The sequence below is a fragment of the Triticum aestivum genome, chromosome 4B (assembly GCF_018294505.1).
Source record: "Triticum aestivum cultivar Chinese Spring chromosome 4B, IWGSC CS RefSeq v2.1, whole genome shotgun sequence".
Taxonomy (NCBI): Eukaryota; Viridiplantae; Streptophyta; class Magnoliopsida; order Poales; family Poaceae; genus Triticum; species Triticum aestivum.
In genome coordinates, this window is record NC_057804.1 from 506,262,332 (window position 1) to 506,280,797 (window position 18,466).

Here is an 18,466-nt window from a genome sequence, read left to right on the forward strand (position 1 = left end):
TCAGATTCTTCTTCAGATGAGGAAATCACTTTTGCCTTCAAGGCGCGAGTTCGGCCATAATTGGGACCATAGATATCTCTTTTCTCAGAAAGCTGGAACTCATGTGTGTTGAGCCTCTCAAGTATATCAGACGGATCGAGTGTCTTGAAGTCAGGACGTTCTTGTATCATGAGGGCAAGGGTGTCAAAGGAGCTGTCAAGTGATCTCAGCAGTGTCTTGACGATTTCATGCTTGGTGATCTCAGTGGCGCCAAGAGCTTGAAGCTCATTTGTGATGTCAGTCAGACGATCAAACGTGAGCTGGACATTTTCATTGTCGTTTCTCTTGAAGCGGTTGAAGAGGTTGCGAAGAACACTGATCCTTTGATCTCTCTGGGTTGAGACGCCTTCATTGACCTTGGATAGCCAGTCCCAGACTAGCTTCGACGTTTCCAGAGCACTCACACGGCCATACTGTCCTTTGGTCAGATGACCACAGATGATGTTCTTTGCAGTAGAGTCCAGTTGAATGAACTTCTTGACATCAGTGGGGGTGACACCTTCACCAGTTTTGGGAACGCCGTTCTTGACGACATACCAGAGGTCGACATCAATGGCTTCAAGATGCATGCGCATCTTATTCTTCCAGTAGGGATATTCAGTTCCATCGAACACCGGACAAGCAGCGGAGACTTTGATTATCCCTGCAGTCGACATAGCTGAAACTCCAGGTGGTTAAACCGAATCACACAGAACAAGGGAGTACCTTGCTCTGATACCAATTGAAAGTGCTAGTATCGACTAGAGGGGGGGGGGGTGAATAGGCGATTTTTATGAAAGTCTTCAAAACTTGGAAGTTTCGAAGACAAACAACAGAAATGACCTAGTTGATATGCAGCGGAAGATAAACTACCATAAGCAAGCCATAGTCAAGTATGCAATGATGTGAAAGTACAGGACTAATAGCAGCTAAGTAGTAAGGATCAGGATGGAAGATAGTATGAAGCCAATCAACAGTAGTAGTCAAGCAATGAAGTCAAACAGATACACAGATAGGCAGTGACTTCACGAAGACAAACTTAAGTAAAGGATGGAAAGGGATAGAACCAGTCGCTTGTTGAAGACACAGGATTTGTTGGACCAGTTCCAGTTGCTGTGACAACTGTACGTCTGGTTAGGGAGGCTGAGATTTAACTCAGAAGACCGTGTCTTCACCTTATTCCCCTTGAGCTAAGGACACCCAGTCCTCGCCCAATCACTCTGGTAAGTCTTCAAGGTAGACTTCCAAACCTTCACAGACTTCGTTCACCGGCAATCCACAATGACTCTTGGATGCTCAGAACGCGACGCCTAACCGGCTGGAGGATACACAGTCCTCAAGTGTAATAAGTCTTCAGGTCACACAGACAGAAAGACTTCAGTGATGCCTAACACTCTTTGGCTCTGGGTGTTTGGGCTTTGTCCTCGCAAGGATTTCTCTCTCTCAAATGCTTCGAGGTGGGTTGCTCTCAAACGACAAAAGCCGTAAACTAACTCTGAGCAGCCACCAATTTATGGTGTAGGGGGTGGGCTATTTATAGCCACAAGGCAACCCGACCTGATTTGTCCGAAATGACCCTGGGTCAATAAGGAACTGACACGTGTTCCAACGGTCAGATTTCAAACACACGCGGCAACTTTACTTGGGCTACAAGCAAAGCTGACTCATCCAGCTCTGGATAAGATTTGCTCTCATTGTCTTCGCTCGAAGACATAGGATTTGGGTTGAGCATCACTTCAGTCACTCTGACTTAGTTCACTTGGACCCCACTTAACAGTACGGTGGTTCCTATGACTCAACAAAGAAGAAAAGGAAACAACGAAACCACACAGTCTTCGCGCTCCATAGTCTTCAAGTAATGTCTTCTCATGTCATAGTCTTCAATATGAATATCTTCTCATACCACCATTGTCTTCAATGTCTTCATACATTTTTAGGGGTCATCTCCGGTAGGTAAACCGAATCAATGAGGGACACTACCTGCGTTATCCTGCAATTCTCACAAACGCATTAGTCCCTCAACCAACTTTGTCGTCAATACTCCAAAACCAACTAGGGGTGGCACTAGATGCACTTACAGTTTTCCTTACAAAAATCAACATTGGCGCCTTTAACATTTTGCTACAACTAATTTTAGATCAGATAAAGGTTGGATTCTCGCTGATTAACAAAATACATGCTGATGTAAAAATATAGTGATATACAACAGGTACTTACATCAGCATTAGAGCACAGAGAATTCCCGCAAGATATTTTCCTTGAATACGATCCCGATAGAGGAAGTCTTCTATCATTCAACCTTATTTTCTAAACTATAGATGGGTAAGAAACATGTAGAAAATATGATCAGAATGCTATAAAATTTCATGATGCGAGGATACGCACACGCTTCTTAGAATGGAGTTGACATTCTTTTGCTGGACTGGAGCGGACTAGTTCTTTAGCCACTGGAATCTGCTTATTATCAGTGGGAGTTGGGTTTCTCTGTGCTGGAGCAGTATCTATGAAAAATGGAGTTGGTTTATTATCTCGTGGCGTTTGGATCTTTTGCAAAGACCTAGTTTGTAACCCTTTGGATCCTAACATAGCCGTATTCCCCTTGCATGCCTTATATAGAATAATGGTGCTTCAATTATAAAACATGCTACAACAAAGATGGAATAGGTACTGAAGAATAGAAAGGCATGACATATTGACATGTATTCCCTCCATCCAGAAATAAATGGATGGGTATAGGCGTATTTCAGTTCTAGATACATCCAGTTTTATCCATTCTGCAACATGTAATCCGGACGGAGGGAGTATGGTGTAAGAGCTAGGGATACAGTAGGACAACACAGTAAAAAAACACTGAAAACCCACTGCAGAACCAAAGTATTCAAACCCACTGATATGAGATAGTACAGTCATGCAGCTCAGTATGCAAAACTACCAGGCAGTTTTCCTTACAAAAATTAATCATACATTTTGCGACAACTAAATTTAGATCAGATAAAGGTTGGATTCACGCCGATTAACAAAGTACATGCTGATGTAAAAATATAGTGATATACAACAGGTACTTACATCTGCATTGGAGCATAGAGAATTCCTGCAAGATACTTTCCTCACAGATGATACCAGTGCAGAAATTCTTCTATCTGTTAAGCTTATTTTCTAAAAGAGAGATGAGTAAGAAACATGTAGAAAATATGATCATCATGCTATAAAATTTCATGATGCGAGGATATGCACATGCTTCTTAGAATGGAGTTGACATATTTTTGCTGGACTGGAGCGGACTAGTTCTTTGGCCACTGGAATCTGCTTATTATCAGTAGGAGTTGGGTTTCTCTGTGCTGGAGCAGTATCTATAAAAAATGGAGTTGGTTTACTATCTCCTGGCATTTGGATCTTTTGCAAAGACCTTGTTTGTAACCCTTCAGATTCTAACATAGTCATCTTCCCCTTGCATGCCTCGTATAGAAGAATGATGCTTCAATTATAAAACATGCTACAACAGAGAGATGTAATAGGTACTAAAGAATAGAAAGGCATGACATATTGACATGTATTCCCTCCATCCGGAAAAAATGGATGGGTCTAGGCATATTTCTGTTCTAGATACATCCTTTTTTATCCATTTCGGCAACATTTAATCCGGACGGAGGGAGTATGGTGTAAGAGCTAGGGATACAACAGGACAACACAGTAAAAAAACACTAGTTGAATGTAAAACTGTATGCTAGCAGAATATGTACAGAAAAAACTAAGGCAACAGACACGTGTATGATTGGGAAACTAAGATGGCATTGCAACTGACCACTAGAACAACACTTCAATGTAGAAAAACATGGTATGGTAGACAAATGAAGTACATACTGATGAATAACAATGCATAAGATATTCAGAAGCATGATGTCCAAATTAAGCAGATGGCATTGCGATAGAGTTGAATGACAATACTTGAATTTGAAAACATGTTACCATGAATGGAATAGGTACAGAAAAACAGGAAGGCATGGCATATTTACATGCATGATCAGCATGCTAAGCACATGGCATTGCAACAGAGTAGATACACTCCATGACATTATATGCATGTTGTACCCATATCACGGGCCAAGTTAGAGCAAGGACCTTGTGGGGCGAAGAGGATTCATGATCTTTCTGCAAGTCTTCTGAAGAACTGCCTTTACATGTTCCATCACATTGGGTATCATTGACATCAAGTTTATTGGCATTTACATTGCTCCATGAGGTTCTTGTGGATATATCAGTGTGTGCAATTATATCTGACATGCATGGAAGACAACTAGTAGTTAGATTTATGTAATGAGTGCCTGTAGGAGACGACATAAATAGAAGGACTGGGGTTAACTAGCAGCAACAGGTCTCAAAAACTAAAGGGAGAACACAGATGAAAGCTACAGAATATGTATCGTTTGTACTCGAGATTAACTAGATGGCACAGAAAAGTATTAAAGAACAACATAGGTAATACTAGAAGTGGTATAATACTATAATCACTAGCCTATGGGATAGCATTGTGATACGTCCATTTTGCATCATGCTTTTATATCAATATTTATTGCATTATGGGCTGTTATTACACATTATATCTCAATACGTATGGCTGTTCTCTCTTATTTTACAAGGTTTACCATGAAGAGGGGGAATGCCGACAGCTGGAATTCTGGCTGGAAAAGGAGCAAACATTGGAAACCTATTCTGCACAACTCCAAAAGTCCTGAAACTCCACGAAACAACGTTTTGGAATTAATAAGAATTTCTGAGCGAAAGAAATATGCTAGGGGGCCCACATCCAGTCCAAGAGACAGCCCCCCTGTAGGGCGCTCCCCCTATCTCCTGGGCCCCGTGGTGGGCCTCCGGTGTGCATCTTCTGCTATATCATCGCCTTTACCCTGGAAAAAATCATGGGCAAGCTTACGGGACGAAACTCCGCCGCCACGAGGCGGAACCTTGGCAGAATATATCTAGGGCTCCGGCGGAGCTGTTCTGCCGGGGACACTTCCCTCCGGGAGGGGGAAATCATCACCAACGTCATCACCAACGATCCTCTCATCGAGAGAGGGTCAATCTCCATCAACATCTTCACCAGCACCATCTCCTCTCAAAACCCTAGTTCATCTCTTGTATCCAATCTTGTATCAAAATCACAAATTGGTACCTGTGGGTTGCTAGTAGTGTTGATTACTCCTTGTAGTTGATGCTAATTGGTTTACTTGGTGGAAGATCATATGTTTAGATCCTTTATGCATATTATTACTCCTCTGATTATGAATATGAATATGCTTTGTGAGTAGTTAGGTTTGTTCCTGAGGACATGGGTGAAGTCTTGCTATTAGTAATCATGTGAATTTGGTATTCGTTCGATATTTTGATGAGATGTATGTTGTCTTTTCCTCTAGTGGTGTTATGTGAACGTCGACTACATGAAACTTCACCATTATTTGGGCCTAGAGGAAGGCATGGGGAAGTAATAAGTAGATGATGGGTTGCTAGAGTGACAGAAGCTTAAACCCTAGTTTATGCGTTGCTTCGTTAGGGGCTGATATGGATCCAGATGTTTAATGTTGTGGTTAGGTTTACCTTAATCCTTCTTTTGTAGTTGCGGACACTTGCAATTGGGGTTAATCATAATTGGGATGCTTGTCCAAGTAAGGGCAGTACCCAAGTACCGGTCCAGCCACATATCAAATTATCAAAGTACCGAACGTGAATCATATGAACGTGATGAAAACTAGCTTGACGATAATTCCCATGTGTCCTCGGGAGCTCCTTTCTCATTATTAGAAATTGTCCAGGCTTATCCTTTGCTACATAAAGGATTGGGCCACCTTGCTGCACTTTATTTACTTTATTTACTTGTTACTCGTTACCATTTATCTTATCACAAGACTATCTATCACCTACAATTTCAGTGCTTGCAGAGAAAACCTTACTGAAAACCGCTTAGCATTTCCTTCTGCTCCTCGTTGGGTTCGACACTCTTACTTATCGAAAGGACTATGATTGATCCCCTACACTTGTGGGTCATCAAGACTCTTTTCTCGTGCCGTTGCCGGGGAGTGTAGCGCTTTTGGTGAGTGGAACTTGGTAAGGAAACAGTTATATAGTGTGCTGAAATTTTCTGTTACTTGTCACTATGGAAACTAATCCTTTGAGGGGCTTGTTTGGGGTATCTTCACCCCAACTAGAAGAGCAAAGAGTTGCTCCTCAACCTACTGAACTTTATGAAAATATTTACTTTGAGATTCCTTCGGGTATGATAGAGAAACTGCTAGCTAATCCATTTGCATGAGACGGAACATTGCATCCCGATTTACACCTTATCTTTGTGGATGAAGTTTGTGGATTATTTAAGCTTGCAGGTATTCCCGATGATGTTGTCAAAAGGAAGGTCTTCCCTTTATATTTGAAGGGATATGCATTGACATGGTATAGGCTATGTGATGATACGAGATCTTGGAATTATAAGCAATTGAAGTTGGAGTTTCACCAGAAGTTCTATCCTATGCATCTTGTTCATCGTGATTGTAATTACATATATAATTGCTGGCCTCGCGAAGGAGAAAGCATCGCTCCAGCTTGGGGGAGGCTTAAGTCAATGTTATATTCATGCCCCAATCATGAGCTCTCTCGGGAAATGATTATTCAGAATTTTTATGCTCGGCTTTCTCTTGATAATCGCAACCTGCTTGATACTTCCTGTGATGGTTCTTATATGCTGAAGACTATTGATTTCAAATGGGACTTATTGGAAAGAATTAAACGCAACTCTAAAGATTGGGGTTCCGACGATGGTAAAGAGTCAGGTATGGCACCTAAGTTCGATTGTGTTAAATCTTTTATGGATACCGATGCTTTTCGTGGATTTAGCGCTAAGTATGGACTTGACTCTGAGATAGTAGCTACTTTCTGTGAATCTTTTGCTACTCACGTTGATCTCCCTAAAGAGAAGTCGTTTAAATATAATCCTCCTGTTGAAGTGAAAGTAGTTGCACCTATTACAGTCAAAGAAAACACTATTACCTATAGTGATCCTATTGTTCCTACTGCTTATGTTGAAAAACCTCCTTTTCCTGTTAGGATAAAGGATCATGCTAAAGCTTCGACTGTTGTTCGTAAGAGTAATACTAGGACTTATACACCTCCTGAGCAAACTAATGTTGAACCTAGTATTGCTATGGTTAAAGATCTCTTGGATGAGGATTTAGATGGGCATGTTATTTCTTTCTGTGGTGAGACTGCTAATATTGCTAGACCAGATACCAAGACATGTAGACCTGTCGTAGGCATGCCTGTTATTTCTGTTAAAATAGGAGATCATTGTTATCATGGCTTATGTGATATGGGTGCTATTTCTAGTGCAATACCTTATACCTTGTATCAAGAAATTATGCATGACATTGCACCCATTGAATTAGAAGACATTGATGTTACTATTAAGCTTGCTAATAGGGATACCATTAAACCCTTTGGGATTGTTAGAGATGTTGAAGTTTTGTGTGGGAAGGTTAAATACCCTGCTGATTTTCTTGTTCTTGGCTCTCCACAAGATGATTTGTGTCCCATTATTTTTGGTAGACCCTTCTTGAATATAGCTAGTGCTAAGATTAATTGTGAAAAGAATATTGTCATTGTTGGCATAGATGGTATGTCTCATGAGTTTAATTTCGCTAAATTTAGTAGACAACCTCGTGATAGGGAACCACCCAGTAAGGATGAGATTATTGGTCTTGCTTCCATTGCTGTTCCTCCAACTGATCCGTTAGAACAATATTTGCTAGACCATGAAAACGATATGTTTATGAAGGAAAGAGAGGAAATAGATGAAGTGTTCCTTAAACAAGAACCTATGCTGAAACATAACCTTCCCATTGAAATTCTTGGGGATCCCCCTCCACCCAAGGGTGATCCCGTGTTTGAACTCAAACCATTACCTGATAATCTCAAGTATGCTTATCTTGATGAAAAAGAAATATAACCTGTTATTATTGCTGCTAACCTTTCAGATAAAGAAGAAAGATTATTGAAAACTCTGAAGAAGCACCGAGATGCTATTGGATATACTCTGGATGATCTTAAGGGTGTTAGTCCCACATTATGTCAACACAAAATTACATTGGAGGACGATGCCAAACCAGTTAGAGATCCTCAAAGACGATTAAATCCCAAGATGAAGGAAGTGGTAAGAAAGGAGATACTAAAGCTCCTTGAGGCAGGTATTATTTATCCCGTTGCTGATAGTGAATGGGTAAGCCCTGTCCATTGTGTTCCTAAAAAGGGAGGTATTGCCGTTGTTCCTAATGATAAAGATGAATTGATCCCGCAAAGAATTATTACAGGTTATAGGATGGTAATTGACTTCCGTAAGTTAAATAAAGCTACTAAGAAAGGTCATTACCCTTTACCTTTTATTGATCAAATGCTAGAAAGACTATCCAAACACACACATTTTTGCTTTCTAGATGGTTATTCTGGTTTCTCTCAGATACCTATGTCAGCGAAGGATCAATCTAAAACTACTTTTACTTGCCCTTTTGGTACTTTTGCTTATAGACGTATGCCTTTGGGTTTATGTAATGCACCTGCTACCTTTCAAAGATGCATGATGGCTATATTCTCTGATTTTTGTGAAAAGATTTGTGAGGTATTCATGGATGACTTCTCCGTCTATGGGTCGTCTTTTGATGATTGTTTGAGCAACCTTGATCGAGTTTTGCAGAGATGCGAAGACACTAGTCTCGTCTTGAATTGGGAAAAGTGTCACTTTATGGTTAATGAAGGCATTGTCTTGGAGCACAAGATTTTCGAGAGAGGTATTGAAGTTGATAAAGCCAAAGTTGATGCTATTGAAAAGATGCCATGTCCCAAGGACATAAAAGGTATAAGAAGTTTCCTTGGTCACGCCAGTTTTTATAGGAGGTTCATTAAGGACTTTTCTAAAATCTCTAGGCCTCTGACTAATTTATTGCAAAAAGATATTCCTTTTGTCTTTGATGATGATTGTGTAGAAGCATTTGAAACACTTAAGAAAGCTTTGATCACTGCACCTATTGTTCAGCCACCTGATTGGAATTTACAGTTTGAAATTATGTGCGATGCTAGTGATTATGCTGTAGGTGCTGTTCTAGGGCAAAGAGTCAATAAGAAATTGAATGTTATCCAGTATGCCAGTAAGACTCTTGATACTGCCCAGAGAAATTATGCTACTACTGAAAAAGAGTTCTTAGCGGTTGTGTTTGCATGTGATAAGTTTAGACATTATATTGTTGATTCCAAAGTTACTATTCACACTGATCATGATGCTATTAAATATATTATGGAAAAGAAAGATGCTAAGCCTAGGCTCATTAGATGGGTTCTCTTGCTCCAAGAATTTGACTTGCATATTATTGATAGAAAGGGAGCTGAGAACCCCGTTGCAGATAACTTGTCTAGGTTAGAGAATGTTCTTGATGACCCACTGCCTATTAATGATAGCTTTCCTGATGAACAATTAGCGGTCGTTAATGCCTCTCATACTGCTCCTTGGTATGCTGATTATGCTAATTACATTGTTGCTAAATTTATACCGCCTAGTTTCACATACCAGCAAAAGAAAAAGTTCTTTTATGATTTAAGACATTACTTCTGGGATGACCCACACCTTTATAAAGAAGGAGTAGATGGTGTTATTAGACGTTGTGTGCCTGAGCATGAATAGGAACTGATCCTACGCATGTGTCACTATGAATCCTATGGAGGACACCACGCTGGAGATAGAACTGCACACAAGGTACTACAATCTGGTTTTTATTGGCCTACTATCTTCAGAGATGCCCGTAAGTTTGTCTTATCTTGTGGTGAATGTCAAAGAATAGGTAACATTAATAGACAACAAGAAATGCCTATGAATTATTCTCTTGTTATTGAACCGTTTGATGTTTGGGGCTTTGATTATATGGGACCTTTTCCTGCCTCTAATGGTTATACACATATTTTAGTTGATGTTGATTACGTTACTAAGTGGGTAGAAGCTATTCCAACTAGTAGTGCTGATCATAAGACTTCTATTAAAATGCTTAAAGAAGTTATTTTTCCGAGGTTTGGAGTCCCTAGATATCTTATGACTGATGGTGGTTCACATTTTATTCATGGTGCTTTCCATAAGATGCGTGCTAAGTATGATGTCAATCATAGAATCGCATCTCCTTATCATCCGCAGTCTAGTGGTCAAGTAGAGTTGAGAAATAGAGAGCTCAAATTAATACTGCAAAAGACTGTGAATAGATCTAGAAAGAATTGGTCCAAAAAACTTGATGATGCATTATGGGCCTATAGAACTGCATACAAAAATACTATGAGTATGTCTCCTTATAAGATGGTTTATGGAAAAGCGTGTCATTTACCTCTTGAACTTGAACATAAAGCATATTGGGCTATTAAAGAGCTCAATTATGACTTCAAACTTGCTGGTGAGAAGAGGTTGTTTGATATTAGCTCACTTGATGAATGGAGAACCCAGGCATATGAAAATGCCAAGCTATTCAAAGAAAAAGTCAAACGCTGGCATGATAAGAGGATACAAAAGCGTGAGTTTAACATAGGAGATTATGTGTTATTATTCAACTCTTGTTTAAGATTTTTTGTAGGAAAACTTCTCTAAAAATGGGAAGGGCCCTACGTTATCAAGGAGGTCTATCATTCTGGTGCTATAAAAGTCAACAACTTCGAAGGCACGAGTCCAAGGGTGGTAAACGATCAAAGAATTAAACATTATATTTCAGGTAATCCTATTAATGTTGAAACTAATATTATTGAAATCATAACCCCCAAGGAAACATAAGAGACACTTTCCAGAATATTCCAGACTCCGAAAAGGTATAGGTATGTGGCACGGTAAGTAAACCGACTCCAAAACAACTCCAATGGCAATTTTTATCAGTTTTGGAATATTTAAGAATTTTAGGAAGAAAGAAGTAGTCCGAAAGGGACACGAGGCTCCCACGAGAGTGGAGGGCGCCGCCCCCCCTATAGGGCGCGCCCCCTATCTCGTGGGCACCTTGTGTGCCCCCCGGACTCTGTTTTCTTGCACATTACGTATTTTGGTCGGTAAAAATTCATTATATATACTCCTGAAGGATTTGACCACCGTATCACGCAAATATCCTCTGTTTTCATTTCGAGCTGTTTCTGTTTCAGATCTAGAGCATCATGGCGTCTCCAAGCGCTCCTAAGGACAAGTTTTTCGAGAGGGTTATTAACCCCTATCGTGCAGAGGTGCTGCAACACACTCAAACCATTGAGATGCGTGATAGGGTGCTGCACATCTGCGATGTGGAGGGACCAAGGCGTACCAGGAGCGTGGAGACAAAGCTCGAAGCCGTGGAGAAAGAAGTTTTCAAGTGTCAAGGGATGGTGGAGCGTGGACTCAACGCCAACTAGATGATGATCACGGAGTTCACCAACAACCACAAGCTAGATGCCAAAGTCATTGGGGAGACCATCTTCAAGCTTCAAGAGAAAATCGAGCACCTCCAAGCCCAGATCTATGACCTGCAAAACCAGAACTGTGAGTATGAATATAGATTCAAGAGGATGAGTTTGGCTACAGATTTAAGGATCCCAGAGACTCTATCATCCTTCTAAGATGGAGAGCCTATGCCTTGGAAGACAAACGACAAGCCTACATCATGAACAACTCCTAATTCACCACCTCTGAGGACATAATCACATAGGTATGGGGACTCCCCTTGGCAACTGCCAAGCTTGGGGGAGGTGCCCCGGTATCTTATCACCATCACACTCCTATCTTTACCGTTTTATTTAGTTCGATCCTTTTAGTAGTATCTTGATCTAGTAGATTGAAGTTTTGATATCAAGTAGTTTGAGTTTTGCTTTGTGATCTCTTTTTGTAATCGAGTCCGTGAGCTATCTATAATAAAGATTAGTGTTGAGTCAAGGGCTTTGCTATGTCGCTATGATCTTGAGAAAGTAGAAAGAATAAAGGAGTTCATATTGATCTTATGGATAGTGATAACTTCACACATAGAAAGTATGAGGCATAAAAATTGTTGAGAGTTGATGAACGTAGCCTTGGTCATCGTTGCAATTAATAGGAAGTGATAAGGAAAGAGGGGTTCACATATAAATATATTATCTTGGACACCTTTTATAATTGGGAGCACTCATTAAGTATGACATGCTAAAAGAGTTGACGTTGGACAAGGAAGGCAACATAATGGTATATGTTTTCCCACATCTCAGTTAAAGTATATTGTCATTGACCTTCTAAACATGTTGAGCTTGCCTTTCCCCCTCATGCTAGCCAAATTCCTTGCACCAAGTAGAGATACTACTTGTGCTTCCAAATACCCGTAAACCCAGTTTTGCCATGAGACTCCACCATACCTACCTATGGATTGAGTAAGATCCTTCAAGTAAGTTGCCATGTTGCAAGCAATAAAAAATGCTATCTAAATATGTATGACTTATTAGTGCAGAGAAAATAAGCTTTGTACGAACTTGTTGTGGAAGTAATAAAAGCGACGGACTGCATAATAAAGGTCCACATACAAGGGGCAATATAAAATGACGTTCTTTTGCATTAAGATTTTGTGCATCAACCCTAAACGCACATGACAACCTCTGCATCCCTCTGCGAAGGGCCTATCTTTTACTTTATGCTTGAATCAAGGTGATCCTCACCTTTCCCTTTTTCATTTTATCCTTTGGCAAGATCCTTGTGTTTGAAAGATCATGATATATATACCCAATTGGATGTAAGTTAGCATGGGCTATTATTGTTGACATCACCTAAGGGTGAATACGTTGGGAGGCAACAAAATAAGCCCCTATCTTTCTCAGTGTCCGGCTGAAACTCTATAACCACAAGTACTGCGTGAGTGTTAGCAATTGTAGAAGACTACGAGATAGTTGAGTATGTGAGCTTGCTGAAAAGCTCTATTGTTGACTCTTTCTGATGTTACGATAAATTGCAATTGCTTCAATGACTGAGATTATAGTTTATTAGTTCCCAATGAAGTTTTTGAACCATACTTGACATTGTGAATTGATTGTTACTTAAGCATATGAAATCATATGATAAAATCTATATATGTTGCTGTTATAAGAATGATCATGATGCCCTCATGTCCGTATTTTATTTTTATCGACACCTCTATCTCTAAACATGTGGACATATTTTTCTATTTCGGCTTCCGCTTTAGGACAAGCAAGGTCTAAGCCTGAGGGAGTTGATACGTCCATTTTGCATCATGCTTTTATATCAATATTTATTGCATTATGGGATGTTATTACACATTATATCTCAATACTTATGGCTATTCTATCTTATTTTACAAGGTTTACGATGAAGAGGGGGAATGCTGGCAGCTAGAATTCTGGCTGGAATAGGAGCAAACGTTGGAAACCTATTCTGCACAGCTTCAAAAGTCCTGAAACTCCACGAAACAACTTTTCGGAATTAATAAGAATTTCTGAGCGAAAGAAATACACCAGGGGGCCCACACCCTGTCCAGGAGACAGGGGGCGTGCCCCCCCCTATAGGGCACGCCCCCTATCTCCTGGGCCCCCTGGTGGGCCTCCGGTGTCCATCTTCTACTATATCATCGCTTTTACCCTGGAAAAAATCGTGGGCAAGCTTACGGGACGAAACTCCGCCACCACGAGGTGGAACCTTGGCGGAATCAATCTAGGGCTCTGGCGGAGCTGTTCTACCAGGGACACTTCCCTCCGGGAGGGGGAAATCATCGCCAACATCATCACCAATGATCCTCTCATCGGGAGAGGGTCAATATCCATCAACATCTTCACCAGCACCATCTCCTCTCAAAACCCTAGTTCATCTCTTGTATCCAATCTTGTATCAAAACCACAAATTGGTACATGTGGGTTGCTAGTAGTGTTGATTACTCCTTGTAGTTGATGCTAATTGGTTTACTTAGTGGAACATCATATGTTCAGATCCTTTATGCATATTATTACTCCTCTGATTATGAATATGAATATGCTTTGTGAGTACTTACGTTTGTTTCTGAGGACATGGGTGAAGTCTTGCTATTAGTAGTCATGTGAATTTGGTATTCGTTCGATATTTTGATGAGATGTATGTTGTCTTTTCCTCTAGTGGTGTTATGTGAACGTCGACTACATGACACTTGACCATTATTTGGGCCTAGAGAAAGGCATGGGGAAGTAATAAGTAGATGATGGGTTGCTAGAGTGATAGAAGCTTAAACCCTAGTTTATGTGTTACTTCGTTAGGGGCTGATATGGATCCATATGTTTAATGTTGTGGTTAGGTTTACCTTAATACTTCTTTTGTAGTTGCGGACGCTTGCAATAGGGGTTAATCATAAGTGGGATGCTTGTCCAAGTAAGGGCAGTACCCAAGTACCGGTCCACCCACATATCAAATTATCAAAGTACCGAACGCGAATCATATGAACGTGATGAAAACTAGCTTAACGATAATTCCCATGTGTCCTCGGGAGCTCCTTTCTCATTATTAGAAATTGTCCAGGCTTATCCTTTGCTACATAAAGGATTGGGCCACCTTGCTGCACTTTATTTACTTTATTTACTTGTTACTCGTTACCATTTATCTTATCACAAAACTATCTATCACCTACAATTTCAATGCTTGCAGAGAAAACCTTACTGAAAACTACTTATCATTTCCTTCTGCTCCTTGTTGGGTTAGACACTCTTACTTATCGAAAGGACTACGATTGATCCCCTACACTTGTGGGTCATCAGATTGGCTGATGGATGATGACTATGGAACAACGTTACCTAAAGAACAAGTCTCTTAGCCGAACTATGGAACAGTGTTAACTCTTGAACAAGACCCGTAAGAGATCAACATGAATATAGAGTAAAATGTGATAATCTATTTTCCATGCTTAGATGAATAACAAAGCCATAAATGCTGCACCCAAGTAAGATGAGGGTACAACCTATCTGGACGCCATCGATAGGAGTGAGCATCATGTGCTGACTTGTCGATGGCCCTGCAGTTGTTGTGGTTGTCCATGTCAGGCACACGCATTCGATGCAGGGAACTATTGAGTGGGGACTATAGCTCCCTTATGGTGTATGCTTCCCTTGTTGGAGCAGCTACGGTGAGTCGGAAGACGGTGTGGCTGAAGATGCAGAAAACGCATAATGTTAAGAATGACACATCTCTTTGATCTGAAGAAATACCCTAAGAGATCAACAACAAGGTACAAGAGTGGTCACAGTCTATTGACTGAAGACTAAATTGGGGTCACACGATTTTATTTTATTTTGGTACTGTCTGATCTATGCCGGATGGCTTGATGGCCGTGTTGTGCCTCCCGGCTGACACTGTTCGGAATCTTCCCCGAAGAGCCAGCGACCACCGGTAGAGCAGCCTGCCTCCGCCATCCGTGGCCCCAACCAAAACCCCGCTCCCCGCCCCACCGCACTGCCGTGGTTGCACCGCCCCTGGGCCAATCCACAAAGGCTTGCCTTCATCCAGATCCGGCGGCGGCAGTACCTTCAACCCACGCAACTCTAAGATAGCCATCTATGCACTGCTTCCGCGGCAAACTTGCGCCCCAGCACTCTTACATTAGACACAAGCGAACCGGCAGCCTAGGAGCTCCGCCGCCTCGAGGGGTGTTGCTTCCCATTGGGAATCGATTGGCCAGAATAAAAATTTAGAAAACTGAGGCCTAAATAAAGTGATTTGAGATGAGGGTGCGACCTATCTGGCGGCACGATGAAGTAGGCAGCTCTAGCTGCCGAGTAGGTGAGGCTGGTGCGGTTGCGGCAGCGACCAGCGGCAGGGAAGCAGAGATGTCGTGACGGTCGATGGCTACGAGGAAGCAGTGTCGGGGCTCTGGACATTGGAGCTGCTCCGGCACCATGAACAATGACGGGGGTGAATCGGCTCCGGTACGGTTCACGCGTCCGTTGTCGAGGTGGCTCCAGCAGCACGGAGTAAGAGGCACACGTCCCTGTGCACGACGGCAAATGGACAACATCTCCAGCATTAGGGAGGAGGGCGGCTCTGAAATTGGTGCAGTGGGGGCACCATGGAGGAGGGATGAGATTTCACGGCTCGGGAGAAGGGAGCTTCCGGGGAGAAGGTGATTTGGCGTCCACGAGGTATGAATGGGGAGGGAATTGGGAGGGGAGTGGAATGTGGGGGGAGTTACAGTTCTACCCCTTCCTTTAGGCTTCTCGGCTTGGGTTTGTGTACTGAGGGTCGAGGATAGTAGAGTAACTTTGCTTCTCCGCAAATAGTGGGCGCGAGCGATTTCGGGCGAGGAGGGCGTGTTTTGAAATATAGTGGGCGCGAGCGTTTTCGGGCGAGGAGGGCGTGTTTTGAAATATAGTGGGAGCGAGCGATTTCGGGCGAGAAGAGCGTGTTTTGAAATAGTGGGCGCGAGCTATTTTGGGCAAGGAGAGGGTGGTTTGCCGACCATGTTTTATGATTATTCGGCACATGTCATTTCGGCCGATGAGAAGGCGCGCTTGGATGAAGTTACAAACCTACCCTCGATGTACAATGGGCCAATTGATGCATGTCCCACATAGGCCGGTAATTTCGTGTCTCCCATTTATTTGCTCGGGCGAATTCCACCGAGCAGAGGGTGTTTAACGGTTCGTTCAAAATTTGGGAGAACAAGCATCCACGTCTACCTTACCAAGTCGATTTGAATCAAATTTTGAAATATTAGCTTGCCACTTCTTTTTTAGATGGAGAGATGATGCTCGGGAGTAATGTGTTTTGCATGCTCGTTGCTAGTGATTTATTATATGACAAATAGTTGACCCACTCAAAAAAGGGAATCAAACCCAAAATGAAATATCTCGATTCAATGAAATAGCTCGTTCACCAGGTCAAAATAGTGAACTAAATCCAAAATTGAACACCTCAATCGAGTAGCATGTTGTACAGTATTATAGTACTCCATGAACATGTTGAAAGTAAAATTAATGAACTTGTTTGATATACACATATCTCCGTTCATGTGTGGATTGCAGACAACATGTTCTCCAATTTAAACATTTGAATGCAAGTTTATATCGAAACATGGTTTATATCAGTGTTTGATGCATAAAACGTGACCTCCCCCTCTCCCAGACTCCTGCTCTCTCTCTCTCTCTTGCCGACAATCTTCAATTCTGTCGCATGCATCCAACACACAAACCTTGTTGGTCCCTCTCCCTCTCTATCCATCTCTCTCTCTCTCTCTCTCTTTGTGTGTGTGTGTGTGGGTGGGGGGGGCGGTCTTTGTAGTTCGCATGCATATATACTCCATCTATAGGTCTCTCTTGCACACTATGTATGATTCTCTAGTCCAAGCTAGATATCTTGGGTGCACTCATCGTACGCACACAAATTCCTTGGCTCATTGCTCGTAACTCTCTCACGCACCACTCTGTCGTCTCGGAGCTCTTCCCCCTCTCTCAAACTCTCCATCTACCTGGGTCACACATACACATGCATATCTCACTCGCACTCGATAGACCCTTCTAAAACTCTATCTCTCTCCCTTGTTCTCTCTCCATCTTACACACGCACACACACAATCTCATGCCTAGATAGCCAAGTATGATGGTCTCTCACTCAATTGTAGGCACACACAGCCCCCCTATATGTATATGACTAGCTAATCTTAGTCTCCATCACAAACATGTGCATGGTCTATCTCGATTTCTCTCGGGGCTTATTTATATCACACACGCACCTCCCTCGATCTCCCACCCATATAGTCCCGTCACGATCTCGAGGGGATCTCTCTATCACAAACACACCCTCTCTCCCTCCCCATGCGTCCATGTTCTCCATGTGTCCCTCTCGACCTTTGTTCCTTGTTGGCCAGACCTCTATTGGACATGTGCTATAGGGGTGTCTCTCTCTGTTGCAAACAATCACACACTAGCTATCTTCATGTATCTCATCGCCTTGCTTTTCTATCTCAGAGATGCATGCGTGATATGTTTGCATAAGAAACGAAAACACACACACACACACTCTAATTTATCGTTTGTTGTCACTTTCTCTTTCCCACACATACTCTTTTTGCACACTCACTCATTCTCCTTCACACACACTCGATCTCTCTCGACTTAGGCACTCTCTTCGGTCCATCGCATATAGATTTATTGAAAATTCAAACATCACAAAGTTTGACCATGTACGTGGAGAAAAACATTTACATCTAGAACGGCAAACATATACCATTAGATTCACCATGAGATGTAGTTTCGTATGATGTATCTTCGGTATTGTAGATATAAATAACATTTGCGTAAACCTGATCAAAGTTTCCAAAGTTTGACTTCTAAAAAATTTACATGCACTGCATTATCGAGCGGATGGAATATCTCTTTCCCCCTCTCAGCTATCTGACGCACCACTCAGCCTTATCGGGGTTCCTCTATCTCTCTCAAACTTTAT